The sequence below is a fragment of the Meriones unguiculatus genome, chromosome 6, assembly GCF_030254825.1.
Source record: "Meriones unguiculatus strain TT.TT164.6M chromosome 6, Bangor_MerUng_6.1, whole genome shotgun sequence".
Lineage (NCBI taxonomy): Eukaryota > Metazoa > Chordata > Mammalia > Rodentia > Muridae > Meriones > Meriones unguiculatus.
This window is the reverse complement of record NC_083354.1, coordinates 75,237,464-75,256,376: the sequence shown is the minus strand read 5'-3', so window position 1 is coordinate 75,256,376 and position 18,913 is coordinate 75,237,464. Positions and strand designations below refer to the sequence as shown.

Here is an 18,913-nt window from a genome sequence, read left to right as displayed (position 1 = left end):
GATCAACCTGCTCCTGCCTCTCAAGTGCTGTATTTGAAGGTGTGTACAATCACTGACTACCAACACTCTCCCAAACCCTGTAAACTATGAGCAGTCAACATAAGCCAGCACACTCTATACATTTCCATTTAAGTTGTACATTACTTACTGTGCATATATCTAGGTGCAATTGTGTGTGTGTGTGTGTGCATGTGTGGGCCTTCAGGTACATAGGCACGCTAGGAATAGTAGGAGGAAAGACCAGAAAGGCTGTGACTCGGGCTCAAGTTGTTAAGGTGTTCCTTATGTAACACAACAAGAGAACTATAAGAATCTGAAACGTCAGTCGGCACAAGCAAGTCTGCAGAGTGCCATGAATATACTGTCTTGTGGTGAGGCCACCATACACAATCCAGGAGAGTCCTCTGGAAGAAACTGACAAGTGAGTACCTGGTCTAAGACTCAAGGCTGGAGCCCACAGAAAGTTCAAGACCAACTACTTCCACCACCCACCCACAGCCAACACCTGCAGCTCAAGGTGGGAGGGGAGTGCTTCCCAGGACCTTCTCCCAGGCTGTCCTACACATGAACTTTCCTGGAAACAGCCATCTTGACATTTACCTACCCTGCACAGCCACAGACACTGATTTCGCTCTCTCTTCATCTAACTTCATCCTCATAACTTCATTAGGAAACAAGCATTAATGTATTTGTGGATGAGTCTGTGTGTCCATGTGTGGGAGAGAAATTGTGTCAGGTGTGTTTTTCTAGTAGTCTCCACCTGTACTTGTGAGAATAGGTGACAGCAGCTGAGACAGAGCCAGCATCTATCACAGGACTCCAGTTCCCAAAGTGGGACAGGATGAAGCTCTCTGTCATGCTGTTCTCCAGGGAATGACATCCTCAGAAGTCACAGACTACCTCTGTAGGGTCAGGGAGGGAAACTTCATGACATCCTGCTACCTGGGCAAGCCTACTTCAAGCTGTGTTAATGGTGGTGAATGGACAGTGTGCAGACCAAATTTTCAATCATTTTGGTACCCAGAATGCTGCAGATAGTACACTTCATGTCTCCTGACAAGAGAAAGTTGCTGATAAACTGAAGAGCAGAAATGACAGATCAAGTCTTAAGTGTTGCTCACTAGAGTAAGGATGACCCATCCCTCTGAACTTGCTCGACCCAAAAGTAAAGTTCCTAGGAGGAACAAGAGGACTGGGTGTGAGTCTGTTAATAGGAAATGATCACAAGAGAAGCCTTCAGCTATTGCCCCAAATACCAGTCCAAAAGACACTGTGTGCCTGGACAGCCTTTCAGTATTCCCAAACAGAGAGAGCCTTGGCCTCTGTGACCTCACATGAAAGTCATTGTCATGATTGTGGGTGTGTCCCAGGTCTGTAAGCATCAGAGCCTAATCGAGTGGGCTAGGGCTAGGAGTGAAACCAGGACAAGGTCTGCAGGGATGCCTTTCAGGTAAGTCAGTGCAGAAAATTCTGTGGGTGAAGAAGTGACTCAAATCAGTGTATGAACTTGTCAAACATCTTTAAAGAAGGGTGAGAACAGCATAGTTCAAGGTCTGAGGGTTTCTAATATACAGGACAGATGTGAACCTGAGAAGAGGGTCAGTAGCAAGGAAGACAGGGACTCCCTCCCAGAGCGTGGCCACTCATCATTGGAGAGATAGGACAGCATCCCCACAGAGCAGAAAGAGGTCATGTGAAGGTGGACACAGCCTCCAGTTCTTTAGCAAGGCATCCTCTAGACATTGGAGGACTAACATGTTTCTCTAACTAGCTGTGAAATTCCATTATGGGATCTCATCATAGAAGGAAGGAAATGCCTCATGGTGCTGCCTTGTGGAGACTCTCTTGTGGGTCTCACAACTTAGAATCATCAGTCTTTACTGATGTGCTCCAGGGCCCAACCATCCCATGTACAGTCACATGAGGAATGAGAGGATCTTTCCCAACTTTCTCTCCCCTAAATATTGGATGTATGACTTTTTTCTTCTGGACTCTCAGTAGTAAGTGTCTGTGATGCTCTGAGAACATTTGAGATGCCAGAAAAGGACAGCCAAGATTTTCCTGTATACACAGCCACAGGTCTAAATGTAGTGGAATGCCACCTGTGGTGCTCTTTCTTAAAACTCTACTTTATTTGGTTTGTTAGGCTTCTTCCTTCCTTCTATCAACCACCCAAACTTAAGTAGGAGAGAGAAATGGTTCGTGTGGAGAGGAGGCCTAGACTCCTTATTTTCTCTCAGCTATTTAGGGTAAAGGGGTTCATTAAGGGTTATGTACCAATCTCTGCCAACTGCAGGCACAGCAGTCCTCTTCATGCTGCTGCACCCTGAAGGGTTTCTTTCTCTCTCTCTCTCTGCTTCAAACTGCCACAGCATGTCTGGTCTCCAGTTTCTGGTTTCACCAAACTGCTACACTGCACACACCAACACTCAATGCCACACAATGCCACACCCTGTGTTTCTCTGCTGCATATTTATACTCCCAGAGTTCTAGACCTTTAAGCCTTACCGTTAACATGGCTTTTTTTTTTCTGTGAAATTTTGAAGCTTCTGTTACATTTCCTATTAGTAACTGGTCAATTTCTTCATTTCCTTGTGCTAATGGACCTGGCAAACCTGTGGAAGACCAAATATGAGTAATCAATATTGGATAGTTTCTGCTTCTGATGGCTTGTGGCAATTGCATAAATAACAAAGTTAACTCTGAGTTAGCAGGAACAAATTCATCCGTTTCTATATGCAAAACAACCCTTTCTGCATATTGAGAGTCAGTAATTATATTAAGAGGTTTAGGAAAATCTAGTAATACCATTATATTACATACAGTTCTGATTATTTTGAACTGAAGAATATGGGATTGTGATTACCTTTCTTATTTTGTTTGATTTATAACTGCCATTCCTATCTTGTTTGCATCAGTATAGAATGTTGGTGGCTCCGGAATTGGTGTTCCCTTTACAATACATGGAAGAATCCAATTAGTTGTTTTCAAAGACTGTATATGTTTGCTTTTAGGATATTTGTTATTAATTTCGAACACCTTTACAATATATGGAAGAATCCAATTAGTTGTTTTTATAAACTGTGTATGTTTGCTTTTAAGCTTCGAGCCGATAGGCCCCTCTGTCTGTTTAATGGTGGCAGGACGGATGACCTTCTGAATCCCATTTAGATATACACTCATTACTCCAGTGCTTTCCATTCTTACAATGCCAACATATTCTGCAACTCTGGGCATTGAACATTGCAGCCAGAAGCAGCTTGTTTGCTCTGTGTTAAAACTCTTGCTTTTTTGAGCTTTGAATCTTTTAGCCTCATAATTTTCTTGGAACTTAACCAAATTTACCACAATTAAAGTACCTGGCATTTTGATCTTTGAGACTTTTAGGTTCAGCTTCTCCTGTGATATTGGCCTGATGTTCCTGAGAGGCAATGCCAGTGGTCTCTTATCCATTTGTCTATTTGGGCTCCTCATGCTTTTAATGGTCTAAGTACTCAATTACATTTAGTATTTGCATTCTCATAAGCAATGATCTTGTCAACACCTGTCTTTTCTCAGCATCTGGCATGCTTAATTCAGAGCTGAACCCAATCTCTGTAAGAAGTTGGTGAAGGCTTCTGCAGGGCCTTGAATTACCTTAGTAAATGAAGTGGTTCTTTTACCAGGTTCCTCATCCATATCTCATGCTCTTAACGCTGCAACACAACAGTGTTCAATCACTACATCATCAAATGGGATTTGGTCTCATAAGTCAGCATAACGCCCTTCACCAAACAGTTGGTCTTTACCAACATTTATCCCCCTTGCTCTGTTTTGTTGCTCTATTTTATGGCTTCTTTCCTCCACCACTGCTGACCAGCTTCTAACACAGCTGACACCAACCTTTTCCAGTCTTGGGGAATAAGTTTATATTTAGTAGTCTAGTTATTTAACATTTGTTTAACCAAATCGAATGCATTCCATACCATATGATAGACTTTTTAAATTGCTTTCGATCTAGCATTTCTACTGGACTCCATGTCATCTCATAGTCAGCCTTAACACCATCATTAGTAGGCATATGTTGCACAAAGACTGGCAAAGCTGATGTTGCCTGTGTAGCCTCAGGAAGTTCCTGTAGTGGAGTACTTGGCTCCAGAGCTCTTTTGGCCTGTTGGGCTCCCTTTCCTCCCTGCCCCCTTGGAGTACTCAGAACACCTGGCTCATGGAGTATGGCAAGGCAGCAAGAGAGGATAAACTCCCATTTTTCAGTGGAGCTTTTTGCTTTCCAAGAGCTTCAATTTCTACCCATAAGCTTTCCCGTTGAACTACCAACTCTGTAATCCTTTCCAGAACTAAAGAATTGAGTGACACCTCTGGTCTTCCTATCTCATCCATCATTCTTAAAACTTAAGAATATAGGAAGAAAGCAAAGCAAAACATAAAATTCTGTCTGGGAACATTTTAGGAGAGAACCTGGCAGCAGCTGATGCTATAACCCTTTTAGTGACATCTTGAAACGTCACATTCACTCTTTCAGAACTTGCCGTCTCCTATGTAGAGCTCCTAAAACCAAGTTCCCCATCATTGTTAAGCCATGTCTGGGTGTCACTTGTTAGCCCTTTTTATCCTAAACAATGTTGATCACCACGTGTAGCAGAATGCCACCTGTAGCAGTCTTTTCAAAATTCTACTTTATTTGGGGTGCTTAGGCCTCCCTTCCACCAATCCCCCAAACCCATGTACGAAGATTAAGTTAGTGTTGAGTGGGGATCCAGACCCCTTTTACTCCTTCCTGATAGTTAGGGTCAAGGGGTTCTTTTAGGCCACTCCATGAATCTTTGTCACCTGCAGACACAGCTAGCAGGCTCCTCCATGCCCCTGTGCTCTGAAGCATTCCTCTGTCTATCTCCTCCACACTGTGAAACTCTCTCTGGTCTCTCCAAATTGCTACACACCTCATGCCAACAATGAATGTCACACTGTCTCTTTTTTGACCTCGTTTATACTCAGAGTCTTAGAACACACCAGTGTCTGTGCCCCATAAGGAAAGCTATTACCAGCTGGCAAAGATCATGCCCCACATATGACAATTAACAGGTGTGGACAAAGTATAGCCCAATGGAAATCTCACACTTCCAATCAAAACAAAAGCATAGTTACATAACATACAAGGAAAACAAAGCTTCTGATCATCTAATGTCCCTTTCTTTTCTTTTTTCCCCAAAATATAGACAATACATGAAGGTGAAATATGTTTACATCTATGAGGACTCTCAAGGATTAAGTACCTCAATCATTAGGAAAAACAAGTACTCTGGCTGAAAGGATGACAGGATGCAAAAATACAAATGTAAGGTGCTACATGGGCGCCTCTATGTAAAGACACGAGTTAGGAAAATTTAGAAAAGGGCATGCCTGAAAAAATTTGTGACTTTAAAAAGTGAAGAGAAAAAAAAAACATGGGCATGAAATTATCCACAAAGCTGAAAAACACAGGGCCCAACCAAAAAGAGACGTGGGCTTGGTTTTATCAATAATACTAATGAGGCATGGGCCAAGAAGGAAAGATGTGGGCCTGGGCCTTTCCCTAACCCTGAAGAGGCCTGGGCCCAAAGGAGAAGAGAGGTGGGCTTGGGCCTATCCCTAACCCTGAAGAGGCCTGGGCCCAAAGGAGAAGAGCAGTGGGCCTGGGCCTATCCCTAACCCTGAAGAGGCTTGGGCCCAAAAGAATAGTGACAAGGGCCTGGGCCTATCCCTAACCCTGAAGAGGCCTGGGCTCAAAAGAGAAGAGACCAGGGCCTGGGCCTATCCCTAACCCTGAAGAGGCCTTGACCCAAAAGAGAAGAGACAAGGGCCTGGGCCTCTCCCTAACCCTGAAGAGGCCTGGGCCCAAAGGAGAATAGAGAAGGGCCTGGGCTTATTCCCAACCCTGAAGAGGCCTGGGCCCAAAAGAGAAGAGAAGTAGGCCTGGGCCTCTCCCTATCCCTGAAGAGGCCTGGGCCCAAAAGAGAAGAGAAGTGGGCCTGGGCCTCTCCCTAACCCTGAAGAGGCCTGGGCTCATAAGAAATGAGAAGTGGGCCTGGGCCTATCCCTATCCCTTAAGAGGCCTGGGCTCAAAGGACAAGAGACAAGGGCCTGGGCCCAAAGGGGAAGACAAATGGGCCTGGGCCTATCCCTAACCTGGAAATGGCTTGGGCCAAAAAAAGAATTGGTATGGCCCTCGGCCTCTCTGTTACTCTGAAGAACCATGGGCTCATACTTGGTCTTCTTCCAATGAACTGACATCTGGGAACATTTTATTCTCCAAGAAGCACACTTTCATAATGACCTGAATATGAACACTTATATTGTACCCTGCGTGACCTCCCAAGAAACCTGGCAGCTCCTTGAACCCCAAGTAGCCTTGGTCTATATTGTCAACAAAGGGTGTGTGGGCCTCACCCTCTCTATCCTACCCAGGATGCATTTCACCACCAAGGAGCCAGGCCTTAAAGAAACCACCCTCATCTGAATGACCAGTTGAAATGGACAAAACCATGACCCTGACCTGGTGTAAAGCCAGGCATTATCTTTATGTTAATTGATTTTCTTAAACCAACCACAGCCTAATTAGTGACCAATTTCATGCAATGTTAACAGAAATCTGGACTCACCATTGATGAGTGCCATCAGACCATGGCCATGAACGCCAATCATTAGTAACCTAGACGATCCTTTTGGTACAGTGTGGTTTGTGGGCTGTACCTGCCATTCTAACAACACAGACAAATTTTCACCTCAAGTGTGTCAAGACAACAGCATGGCTTTTAAGTAATCTGGAGCACACATAAACATCACAGAGCTTGGGCACACTGTGGGAGCAAGGGTGTGTGGGCCGCACCCAGGGAACCCTGTGTGTCCTGGTATTATCTGGAACACTACAAATGAAGGACAACAAATTGATCTCAACTTTGACTAAGGTAACACACCACTCCAGAGAGGATGGACACACTTTAACACCATGAGGTGGATGTCTGAAGAATGACACAATGACAAAGGCCATAAAGTGACATCAAATGTGTCCTGCCAACTCCTTGTTTACTGAGTCCACAGGGTCCAGCTTAACTTCAAGGGTTCTCTTCATCCAACCCACGAGTTTTGCTCCAGTTTAGAACCAAAACCAGAATACATGGCCTTCATCATGTCTGGACCACAGCAGAGAAAACATCTGGGCAAATTTGGCATGCTGTGTGTGTGGACCCCACCCAGATATGTTACAGGCTCCAGCGGTTTTCAAGAGATCCAAGACAAGAGATCTCTGTGTTAGTGAACAGCAAGATCTCAAAGGAAATTGTAGACAGAAAAAACAATTCTGGTGTCTGGTATGTGACATCACCCTCACATACCAGACTATGGTTTAAACCCTCATGTCCTCACACTTTGGGTACTCATTGTTGACTTTGGTCCTCACCCTGACCTGACCAGAAACACCAAGTCATGTGTGGATTAACAATGTGATGACCCAGACACAACTTCAGTGCAGATGTGTAATGAACAAACCTGAAATCCCCCTCTGAAGCCATGCTTGTGGACATGCTCACTGACAGAATTGCCAAAGATTCTTTAAGCCCTTGCAGGGCCTACCTAGAAGTGTACAAATTTATATATATCGATTTCTATGTCACTCTTAAAATTTCTGAAGACTTGTAATCTTATATCATTCTTTCTTGGAAATGTCCTAACACTGTGTATACAATATAAATGTAAGTTTCATATGATAACATGATCATCCTGAAATGTTTAATTCGGCTCTTTCCCTATGTTTATAAATGATCCTTTCAATCTTTGAATTACTTAAGAACAGGCTGAGATGGTTGCTCACTAATATAGGAGGCTCCACGTGTGAGACAAATATCTGTATGCTCAGACCTCATTCTCAAGATCAATGTATCTGTTTGGGGATTTTATCTTTGCCATTCTTAAGAAACAACAACAACCAATAGTGCAATGGGTGAAATAGGCAGGAACCCTCATCTACTCTTACATTCACTGAGATAAGATTTCCTTGTTGGATGGGCTGCTATCTACCCCTTCCAGTGCCGATATCAGATAAGCAGCAACTGTTAAAGAATGGTGATGAATGGCTTTGGGAGTAGAGTAGGAACTGAAGGTTCAGTGCAGGTCATAGGGCTTTCCACTCCTGGAAAGCAGCTTGCAGACCCTGAATGCAGTGCACTTGGACCAGCATTAGAGGGCTGTTGTTTTAAAAACAAGAGTCCCAATCATTAGATTCTACCCCTAAAGACTCAGGAGCCAGATGCTGAGGTAAACACCAACTAGCCCTATGAAAGCACCCTGCTGACCTTCCTGACTAGTTGATATCCCAGAAGGAAGAAGACTTTCTGCTCAGCTCATGTTCCAGAGGAAAAATCCAAAAGCCAAAATCACCTCTTCCACCTTCTTCTCCATACTGCTTTAAACAGCCTTGAACTCAAAAGTCCCTCTTTTCTGTTAGTCCATGTCAGCTGGTTACTGGCATCGAAATTTTGGTTCCTTTGGAATCTCATATTTTTGTTTTAATTAAATATGTGGGATTTTAGTTGGGTCGTAGTTTGTGTTTGTGTTGTGACCCTAGCTAAGACCCTTAGCAATAAAGAAATGGGACCTTTAATGGCCATCTTCTGTAACCACACAAGACTTCCAGTAGGGGGAAACCTATCCACGATTTGTCCTGCCTGTTAGATGTGCAGGGGTAAATATAGAGCAGAAACTGAGGGAATGGCCAAGCTTGCGACCCATGCTATGAGAGAGAGCCCACCACTGGCACTATTAATGATATTTGACTGTATTTACAGACAGGTACCTAGCATATCTGTTTGAGTCTTCACTCAGCAACTGATGCAAATAGATGCAATGACTCACAGCCAAACATTAGGCTGAGCTTGGGGAATGCTTAGGAAGAGGAGGAGGAAGGATTGAAGAAGCCAAAGGGCTCATTGGCACTACAAGAAAACCTACAGAATCAACTAACCTGGGTCATAGGGGCTCACAGAGACTGAATCACCAAACAGAGAGTATGCATGGGACAGACCTAGACCCTCTGCACATATGTAGCAGTTATGCAGCTGGGTCTTCATGTGGGATTCCTAACAGCACAAGGAGGGGCTGTCTCTGACTGTTGCCTGCCTTTGGATCCCTTTTCCCTAACAGGGTTGCTTTCTTTAGCCACAATTGGAGAAGATGTCCTAGTCCTACTGTAACTTGATATTCCAAGGCTGGTTGATATCCATGTGAAGCCTCCTGTTTTTCTTAGAAAAAGGGAGGATGGGAGGATGGGTGAGAGGTTTGGTGAGGAGGAGGTACTTGGTAGAAAGGAGGGAAGGAAAGCCTCGAATATGATGTAAAAATAATAAAAATAAATGGTTCTGTTGCTCTCCTCTTGGAGCTCTTGTCTGTCCTTTTCCCACTTCTTTCATAACAATCACTGCACTCTGCCCAAAGTTTGGCTATAGGTCTCAGCATCTGCTTTGATACCCTTCAGGGTAGAGACCTTCAGAGGCCCTTTGTGGTAGGCTCTTGTCCTGTTCCCTGTTTTCTCCTCTTCTGATGTCCATCCTCTTTGCCTTTCTGAATGAAGATTGAGCATCTTACCCAGATGCTCCTTGTTGATTAGGTACCTCCTCCTTCAGTAGTTTCTGTAGTTTTAAAGATTTTATTATGTTTATCCTATATGTCTACTATGCACTTATGAGTATATACCCTGTTTGTCTTTCTGCTTCTTGGATACCTCAGGCAGGATGATCTTTTACAGTTCCCACCATTTGCCTGTAGATTTCATGATTTCCTTGTTTTTAATTGCTGCATAAGGAGAGCAACAGAACAAAAAAATCTGGCACAGGGTTTTTTTTTTCTGAGACTGATACCCCAAACAAGTACCATTGATGGAGGTAATCTTGATCCCCTGCACTGATGTATCCCATGGTGGTTTGGTGTCCCAGTGGGTTCCATAGATATGGGGACAGTGAATGTCTCTGACATGAACTGATTGGCCTGCTCTTTGATCACCTACTCCTCAGCTGGGTGCAGCCTTACCAGGCCACAGAGGAAGACAATGCAGCCACTCCTGATGATATCTGATAGACTGGGATCAGAAGAAAGGGGAGGAAGCCCTCTCCTGTTAGTGGACTGGGGAAGGGGTATGGGTGGGATAGAGGGATGTAGGGAGCTACAGGTGGGATACAAAGTGTATAAAATATAATCAATAAAACATTCTTATTCATAAGAAATAAAATACTGAATTTATGCTCTAAAAAGGAACATATTATATAATGTTCAAATGTTAGTGTATCCCATCAAACATTTTTCATTTTTTTAAGTCAAACATTCCCAATGCACTTTAAACAAGTTCTGCATAGTTTATAATTAATAAAACCTGGAGTCATCTTGGAAGATAGATCCTCAATTGAGAAATTGCCTCAATGTCTATAGACATGCCTGAAGCAGTACGTTCTTACTTGATGATTGATGTGGGAGGGCACAGCACACTGTGGGTGGTGCCACCACTAGGAAATGGCCCTGCGTTGTAGAAAAAAGCAAGCTGAGCAAGCCAGTGTGTGGAGAGCCAGGGTTTGGTCGCCATGGCACTGGCTTCCACCCTCAAAACTGGTAAACAAGTCCTAGAGCACATGACCGTTCGGCAATAGCGCGCCAAGTCATGAGCCCAGCCCGGGGCGTCATATGGGGTGATGGGTGAGCAGCCAATCAGGGGATGATACGTCATCTCACACCATGGGTGAGCAGCTAATCAGGGAATGATACGTCATCTCACACCACTCTGGTTCGAGCAGGGCTTATATAAACAGCGCCACTTCGGGGCTCGGGGTCTTCCTCTTTTCATTGTAATAAAGTTTGCTGCAGAAGGATCCTGTTGTCTGTGTCCATTCTTGCTGGCGAGACGATTACGCGGGTCGTAACATCTGGTGCCGAAACCCGGGATGCCGGGAGCCTGCCATTGCCGGTGCCGAGGAGACCCCCGTTCGCGGGGAGGATTCAGAACTGTAGCATCGAGGTAAGTTCTGAGAGGTATGTTTGGGCTTGATTTATCTCATCTTTCACCTCAGCTAGCAGGAGCCCTTATTGCTTTCCCTGTTGTGACTGTTGCCCTCGTCCTTTTTCTTTTGGTTTTGTACAAGCTTGAGGGCGATCTCGAAAGGGAAGAGATTAACGGAAAGCTAAGAGCAGGTACTAGATCACTGTGGCTTTTGGTTAAATCTTGCTTGGAAGATGAAAACTGTCGTTCCTCTATTAAGGCTGGTCAGGAAGTGTTGGAGGAGATACAAGACAGCATGTCAGAAACAGAACGGGATAAAAGGTTAAGAGCTCTTACAAAAAAGGAAAAGGATGTCTCTAAAGATGTCCCTAAGGATAAAGACTCTTCCACGGACGGTAAAGCCGCGGGAGCGAAAGGCAAGGGAAAGGACACCCTGGGAGAGAAACATAAGGAGAAGAAAAAAATCTAAAAAGGAGCCTCTCTATCCGACAAAAGAACTAGAGGCTTTAGAAATTGGCAATTCTGAGTCGGAGGAGTTAAGTCCCTCTGAGGAGTCAGATCTAGAGGAGGAAGCAGCCTGCTATGAGGAAGAACGATACCACCTGGATGAGCGGCTACTACTGAGAAACAGGAAGCGTGCACTTTCTCGGTCGGCCGCTCCTGTTGTCCCTAGTGCTCCTCCTCCTCCCTACATCGGGAGGTACTGCCCTGACTCCTTCTTTTCAACAAAAGATAGACATAAAAATTTTCAGACTTTTCCAGTATTTGAAGACGTGGAGGGAGGCCGTGTCTATGCACCTATAGACTACCCCCTAGTCAAAGAACTGGCAGAATCAGTTAACAAGTATGGGGTGGATGCTAATTTTACTACAATCATGCAGCTTGAGAGGCTGGGCTCTACAGCAATGACCCCAAATGATTGGCAGACTGTAGTAAAAGCTGCCCTCCCCAATATGGGAGTGTATTTGGAATGGAAAGCTTTATGGCATGATGCCTGTCAGTCCCAGGCTAGGGCTAATGTTAATGCAGAGGACAATCAATGAAATTGGACCTTTGACCTACTAACAGGACAAGGTCCACATGTTTAGCGACAGACAAATTATGATTGGGGAGCATACGGCCAGATTTCTGCTGCTGCAATTAAAGCATGGAAGGCCCTTTCAAAGAAGGATGGGATCGAAAGCCATTTAACAAAAATTATCCAGGGTCCTCAGGAGTCATTCCCAGAATTTGTGGCCAGAATGACAGACGCAGCAGGAGACCCGGAAAGGGTCCGACTAATGATAGAGCAACTGGTGTATGAGAATGCTTCGCCAGAATGCAAGGCAGTCATTATCCCCAGAAGGAACAAAGGACAGATTGGATAAAAGTTTGCCGAGGACTCGGAGGCCCGCTTACCAACGCCGGCCTGGTGGCAGCCATATTACAAAGCAAGAACCGCCCAAGTTCTGTAAACAATAAAGTTTGTTTTAATTGTGGCAAAATGGGTCATTTAAAAAGAGACTGTCGTATGTCTGCGCAAAAGAAAATTCCTGGACTTTGCCCTAAATGTAGAAAAGGCAATCACTGGGCTAATGAATGCCGCTCAGTCAGAGATATTCAGGGAAAACTTATACAGCATGACACCCCCTCTGAGGAGAGGGATAAAAACGTTCCAAAAAACGGGCATCAGGGCCCCAGGTCTCAGGGCCCCAAAAGATATGGGACACAGGTAGGCAACAGGAGCGTTTATCCAGCTGTAGAGCAACAAGAGGATCAGCAGGGTTGGACCTCCGTTCTACCTCACAATTCTTATTAATGCCACACATGGGGGTGCGACCTGTCCCAGTGGAGTTTGAAGGCCTTCTGCCTGAAGGATGTGTCGGTCTTATTTTGGGTCGCTCCTCTCTCACTCTAAAAGGACTTATGGTCCATCCTGGAGTATTAGATCAAGATTTTACGGGACAGCTCCAGGTGCTTTGTTCCTGCCCTCAAGGCATATTTTCTATTTCTCCTGGAGATAGGATTGCTCAATTGGTCCTCCTCCCAAGCCTTCATGACTGTTTTCCATCTACCGAAACACCAAGGGGTGCAAGAGGGCTTGGTTCCACAGGAACAGATTTTTCTCATCTGGTAGTTGATCTTAAAACTAGACCTACCCTACAACTACAAATAGAAGGGAAAAGTTTTACTGGTATTTTGGACACAGGGGCTGATAAAAGCATTATCTCTTCCACCTGGTGGCCTAAGGTGTGGCCTGTTACACAATCATCCCACTCCTTACAAGGGTTGGGATATGAGGCCGGCCCTGTGGTTAGTTCATGTTCTTTGATGTGGCAGGCATCAGAAGGTCAAACAGGAAGCTTCATACCATATGTTCTTCCTCTCCCTGTCAATCTCTGGGGAAGAGATATTTTGCAGGATTTAGGATTGGCATTGACCAATGAGTATTCTCAACAAGCGGTTGATATTATGAAAAGGATGGGGTATAAGGAAGGAAAAGGTCTTGGCAAGAAAGAACAAGGGAGAATAGACCCAATTTCACAAGAAAATAATAAAGGAAGACAGGGCTTGAGTTTTCATTAGATGCCATTGAGGGTTCTATGCCCATATCCTGGCTCACAGAGAAGGCCGTATGGGTTCCTCAATGGCCCCTTTCCTCTGAAAAGTTGAAGGCTGCCACTCAATTAGTGGAAGAACAAACTCAGCTTGGTCATTTGGAGCCCTCTGCCTCTCCATGGAATACACCCATTTTTTTTATAAAAAAGAAATCAGAAAAATGGAGACTTCTCCATGATTTGAGGGCTATTAATGCACAGATGTGATTATTTGGAACAGCGCAATGAGGCTTGCCTCTGCTTTCAGCCCTGCCTAAGCAATGGAGAATTATAATAATAGATATCAGGGATTGTTTTTTCTCCATTCCATTGTGCCCACAAGACAGACAAAGATTTGCCTTTACATTACCCTCTGGTAATCATCATAAACCAGATAAAAGATATCAATGGAGGGTTTTAGCTCAAGGCATGGCTAATAGCCCCACCATGTGTCAATTGTATGTGCAGATGGCTCTTGAACCAGTTAGACAGCAATTTCTTTCCTTGTTGCTAATTCATTATATGGATGATATTCTCTTGTGCCATGAGGAGTTAGCCATTTTGCAAGATGCGTATCCTTTGTTGCAAAAAACCCTGCAGCAATGGGGATTGCATATTGCCACTGAAAAGGTCTAGATTTCAGAGGTAGGTTCCTTTTTGGGAACGGTCATTTACCTGGAGAAAATAGTTCCTCAAAAAATAGAAATTTGCAGGGACCATTTTCATACCTTAAATGATTTTAAAAAATTATTAGGTGATATAAATTGGCTTAGGCCATTTTTAAAGATTCCTTCTGCTGAATTAAAACCCCTATTTGATATTTTGGAAGGGGATGCTCATATTTCTTCACCCAGAGCCTTAACACTGGCTGCAAGCTGCGCCCTGTAGAGCCTGATAGGCCTAAGGAAATGGTCAAATGGAAGGATGTCTTGACTGGTTAATGGAAAGGCCCGGATCCTATCTTAATAAGATCCAGGGGAGCTGTCTATGTTTTCCCACAGGAAGAAAACAATCCATTCTGGGTACCGGAGCACCTCACATGAAAGCTCGCGGCAGCTGAAGATGATCTTTCAATGAATATACCTGCAACTAATTCCAGTTCTTGCTTGGATCCTTCTAAATCTGGTTCCTAGTATTGTGGGGGTACAACGTTGGGCCATTTTGTCTGCATTCCCAAAGCCTATGCTGGTCAGACATAATTCATAATTTTTTCTCGTCCAATAAAGATTTAGGCCTGCCTTATTTGACAGTAAATCAATTGTCGGCAGGTGTGGCTGAAGCCATAAACCTTCATGCATCTGCTAGCACACAATTAAAAGGCAGATTGATGGTTCTTAACCAGCGTCTGGATCTTGTGGAAGAAAGAATAGATATTTTATCTCAATTGGCTCAATTAGGGTGTGAAAGAAAAATAGGAGCACTTCGTATTACCAGTGTACAATATGAAGATCTTACCCGAGCTGCTAAGTTGTCCAGGAAATTGTCCCTATATCTTGCAGGAAATTGGTAAGAAGGATTTGAAGAAACGCTTGAAGAGCTAAGGGCGGCGGTGGTGACCATTAATTCTACTCGAGTGGATTTATCGCTCACAGAACGCTTATTATCCTGGGTTTCTTCCGCCTTTTCTTATTTTAAGGAATGGGTGGGCGTTGGGATGTTTGGCGCTGCCCTGTGCTGTGGTTTAATATTTGTCCTCTGGTTGTTCTGCAAACTCAAAACCCAACAAAAATGTGACAAGGTGGTGATCGCACAGGCGCTAGCCGCTCTGGAGCAAGCCACCTCCCCCAATATTTGGTTATCCATGCTGAAAAATTAATGTTTGACAAGGTTGCTTCTGTCTTTGCAGGCACATGCCACAATCTGGATTTACAGCCCTTGCACTCCCTGGGGATCTGTTTCCCATTGCACGGGGATGGGTGTAAATCATAATTTTTCTCTTGCCAAAAGATCTGGAAAGTCAGTGACGGAAGAGTGCAAATAAGTCTTCACCAACCTAAGACAGGACAGCCTCACAGTGAGGAGGTTGCTCCAATGACGGGCAACGGCTGAGACCACCAGGCTCAGACGTTGGCTTTCTGGCATAATGCTGTATTGACAGTAGGAAGCTTACTGTTCAAACAAAATAAAAAAGGGGGAGATGTGGAGAGCCGGGGTTTGGTCGCCATGGCACTGGCTTCCGCCCTCAAAACTGGTAAACAAGTCCTAGAGTGCATGACCGTTAGGCAATAGCACGCCAAGTCATGAGCCCAGCCTGGGGCGTCATATGGGGTGATGGGTGAGCAGCCAATCAGGGGATGATACGTCATCTCACACCATGGGTGAGCAGCCAATCAGGGAATGATACGTCATCTCACACCACTCTGGTGCGAGCAGGGCTTATATAAACAGTGCCACTTCGGGGCTCGGGATCTTCCTCTTTTCATTGTAATAAAGTTTGCTGCAGAAGGATCCTGTTGTCCGTGTGCGTTCTTGCTGGCAAGACGATTACGCGGGTCGTAACACCAGTGTGCCACTTTCCTCCATGGTTCCTGCCTTTGCTCCTGCTGGAGTCCCTGCACTGGATTCTCTCACTGGTGGATGATGTTCTGAAAATTGTAAGGTAGAATAAACCCTTTCTACACCTAAATTGGTTTTGATCTGTCTTTTGTAAAAACAACATCAAGTAAACCAGTCCAAAATCTTTAAAGAAAATGACCAGGTCATTATGTATAGCAATTGCACAGAGCTAGAGATACAAAAACTCCTAACCTTAACCTAGGACATTTACCACCCTTTCCCTCCAGATGTGTCCTTTAGTATTCATTAGCTTGATTTAAAGGCCTTGTTAAAACAGATTGCTAGACTTACTCCTTCGTGATTCTGATTCACTAGGTCTGAAGTAGAGCCAAGATTCCCATTTACAAAAAAAGTTCCCATTTGATTCTGAGGTTGCAGCTACACAGGCCCCACTGTAATGTGGGATTTTAGTATCTCCAAAAGGAATAAAGAAATAAGGAAAGGAAAGAGGGAGGGAAGGAAGAAAGGAAGGAATGAGGGGAAAAAAAGGAAGGAAAAGGAACCTAGAGGCTAGAATAAAAGGTGGTGAATGTTTATAAACATGTACTCCTAACATCCCATTTCAGCATCCTGTTTCATGGTTGCCTCAGCATACAAGGGAGCTGATCAAAGTGTAGATATCATGCTAGGTTTTAGGCAGCACAGAAGCAGGGATGGCACCAGCTTTTCTCCTAGATAACAACTCTATGCAGAATAGTGTGAACTAGTCAAGCCTCCTACATGAATTAGACACAGAACATCTAAGTGCAGAGTTTTCTCAAGTCAACTTTTGAATGTAATGATAATCATTTTTTTCAGGGGGTTATGTGATCCTTTGCTTGTAAATAGGCTAACCAATCCTGTCATCCTCCTCCTCCTCTTCCTGCCCCTCTGTCCTTCCTGTGGTTCCTTGTGGGAGTCTCCACACAGGGTAACCAGAAGGCATACCTAACCCTTTATGCCATGTCCAGGTATAGGCTGTTCAATTAGCCCATCAGGAATAATGACTTAGGCAGGTTGACACAGAGGGCCAGTAACTAGCATCAGACCAATCTCCAAAACCTGGGGGTCCCCCCAACCCTGCCCTACATGGTAACCAGAAGCTGACCAGGGGAGGCTAGGAGCTCTGTGCTGTATCTTGTGCTCAGAGTTTTCAGGGAACTGAGTGGAAGGGGGTCTACCTTGAGACATACGAAGTCTGTGACAGTTGGTGAAGGGATCCAAATGCTAGCTGGACAAATACCAGTGGAGTCACAGAAGTTCCTCTCACCTGGAAACAAGGGCTGCAAGTTGAGTTTGGAGGTCAGGCCAGGGTCCCATCTGACTTTCACCAAGGTCTTCACCATGCTGAATCTTTCTTCTTCTTTAGAATCAGGACCCTTCAGGTGTAGGGATAGGCCCAAGCCCACAGCTCTTCTTTGGGCCCAAGCCACTTTATGGTTGGGATTATCCCAGGACCACATCTCTTTCTTTAGGCATAGGCACTTCGGTTTAGGGAATGGCCGAGGCCCAAATCTCTACCCATCCTGTCATCCTCCTCCTCCTCCTCTTCCTGTCCCTCTGTCCTTCCTGTGATTCCTTGTGGGAGTCTCCAAACAGGAAACTCAGCCATGCCTAACCCTTTATGCCATGCCCAGGTATAGGCTGTTTAATTAGCCCAACAGGAATAATGACTTCAGCAGGTTGACACAGAGGGTCAGTAATTAGCATCAGGCCAATCTCCAACTCCTGGGGGTCCCCCCAACCCTGCCCTACATGGTAACCAGAAGCTGACCAGGGGAGGCTAGGAGCTCTGTGCTGCATCTTGTGCTCAGAGTTTTCAGGGAACTGAGTGGAAGGGGGTCTACCTTGAGACATACTGAGTCGTCCTGGCTCTGTCCTGGGCTGTTTGCAGACACTCTTTCTCTGCAACTTTCCTAATAACTGTCATCCTGTTAAGTGAGAGCCGTTTCAGGCTCTGCTTTCTGGAAGCCTCATTGTGTTGGACAAGGTCTCTGGAGAGTAGGACCCAAGCTCTTGTCCACAGAAGATGGCTAGGTCTGTGTGATACTGGTCCCCCATGGGTCTTCAGTGAGCAACTGTCTCCGGGTTCATAGGTCATATGTGTGACAGTTGGAGAAGGGTTCCAAATGCTTGCTGGGTAAGCCCCAGTGGAGGCACAGAAGTTCCTCTCACCTGGAAACAAGGGCTGCAAGTTGAGTTTGGAGGTCAGGCCAGGCACCCATATGACTCTATGTCTTTTGCCTAGGTCTTTACCATTCTGAACCTTTCTTCTTCTTTAGGCTTGGGATCCTGCAGGTGTAGGGATAGGCCCAGGCCCAAATCTCTTCTTAGTATCCAGGCCTATTCCGTGTTAGGGATAGACCCAGGCCAACATCTCTACTTTTTAGGCCCAGGCCTCTTGAGGGGTGGTGATAGGCCCAGTCCCACAACTCTTCTCCTTTGGGCCCAGGCCTTTTCAGTGTTAGGATAGGTCCAGGTCCAGGTCCACACCTCTTCTACTTTGGGCCTAGGCCACTTTACGGTTAGGGATAGTCCCAGGACCACATCTTTTTTTCTTTAGGCCCTGGCTCCTTGGTTTAGGGAGAGGCCAAGGCCCGAATCTCTTCTTTGCGGCCAGGCCTCTTCAGTATTAGGGATAGGCCCAGGCCAGTACCTCTTGTTTTTCCCCAGGCCTCTTCATGGTTAGTGATAGGCCTAGGACTACATCACCTTTTTTCTCTCATACTTCTTCAAGGATAGGATAGGCCCAGGCATATATCTCTCTTTTGTGCACAGTCTTCTTCAGGTT

At 45.0% G+C, this 18,913-nt stretch overlaps 1 long non-coding RNA gene across 1 annotated transcript; it reads left to right on the top strand.

Annotated features, from left to right (window-relative positions):
- The first annotated feature begins 10,839 nt into the window (after positions 1 to 10,839).
- Positions 10,840 to 16,035, top strand: LOC132654714 (uncharacterized). The gene is made up of 2 exons (XR_009592401.1): positions 10,840 to 11,029; positions 14,589 to 16,035. It is a non-coding gene; the product is annotated as an uncharacterized LOC132654714 (long non-coding RNA).
- Positions 16,036 to 18,913: the final 2,878 nt, after the last annotated feature.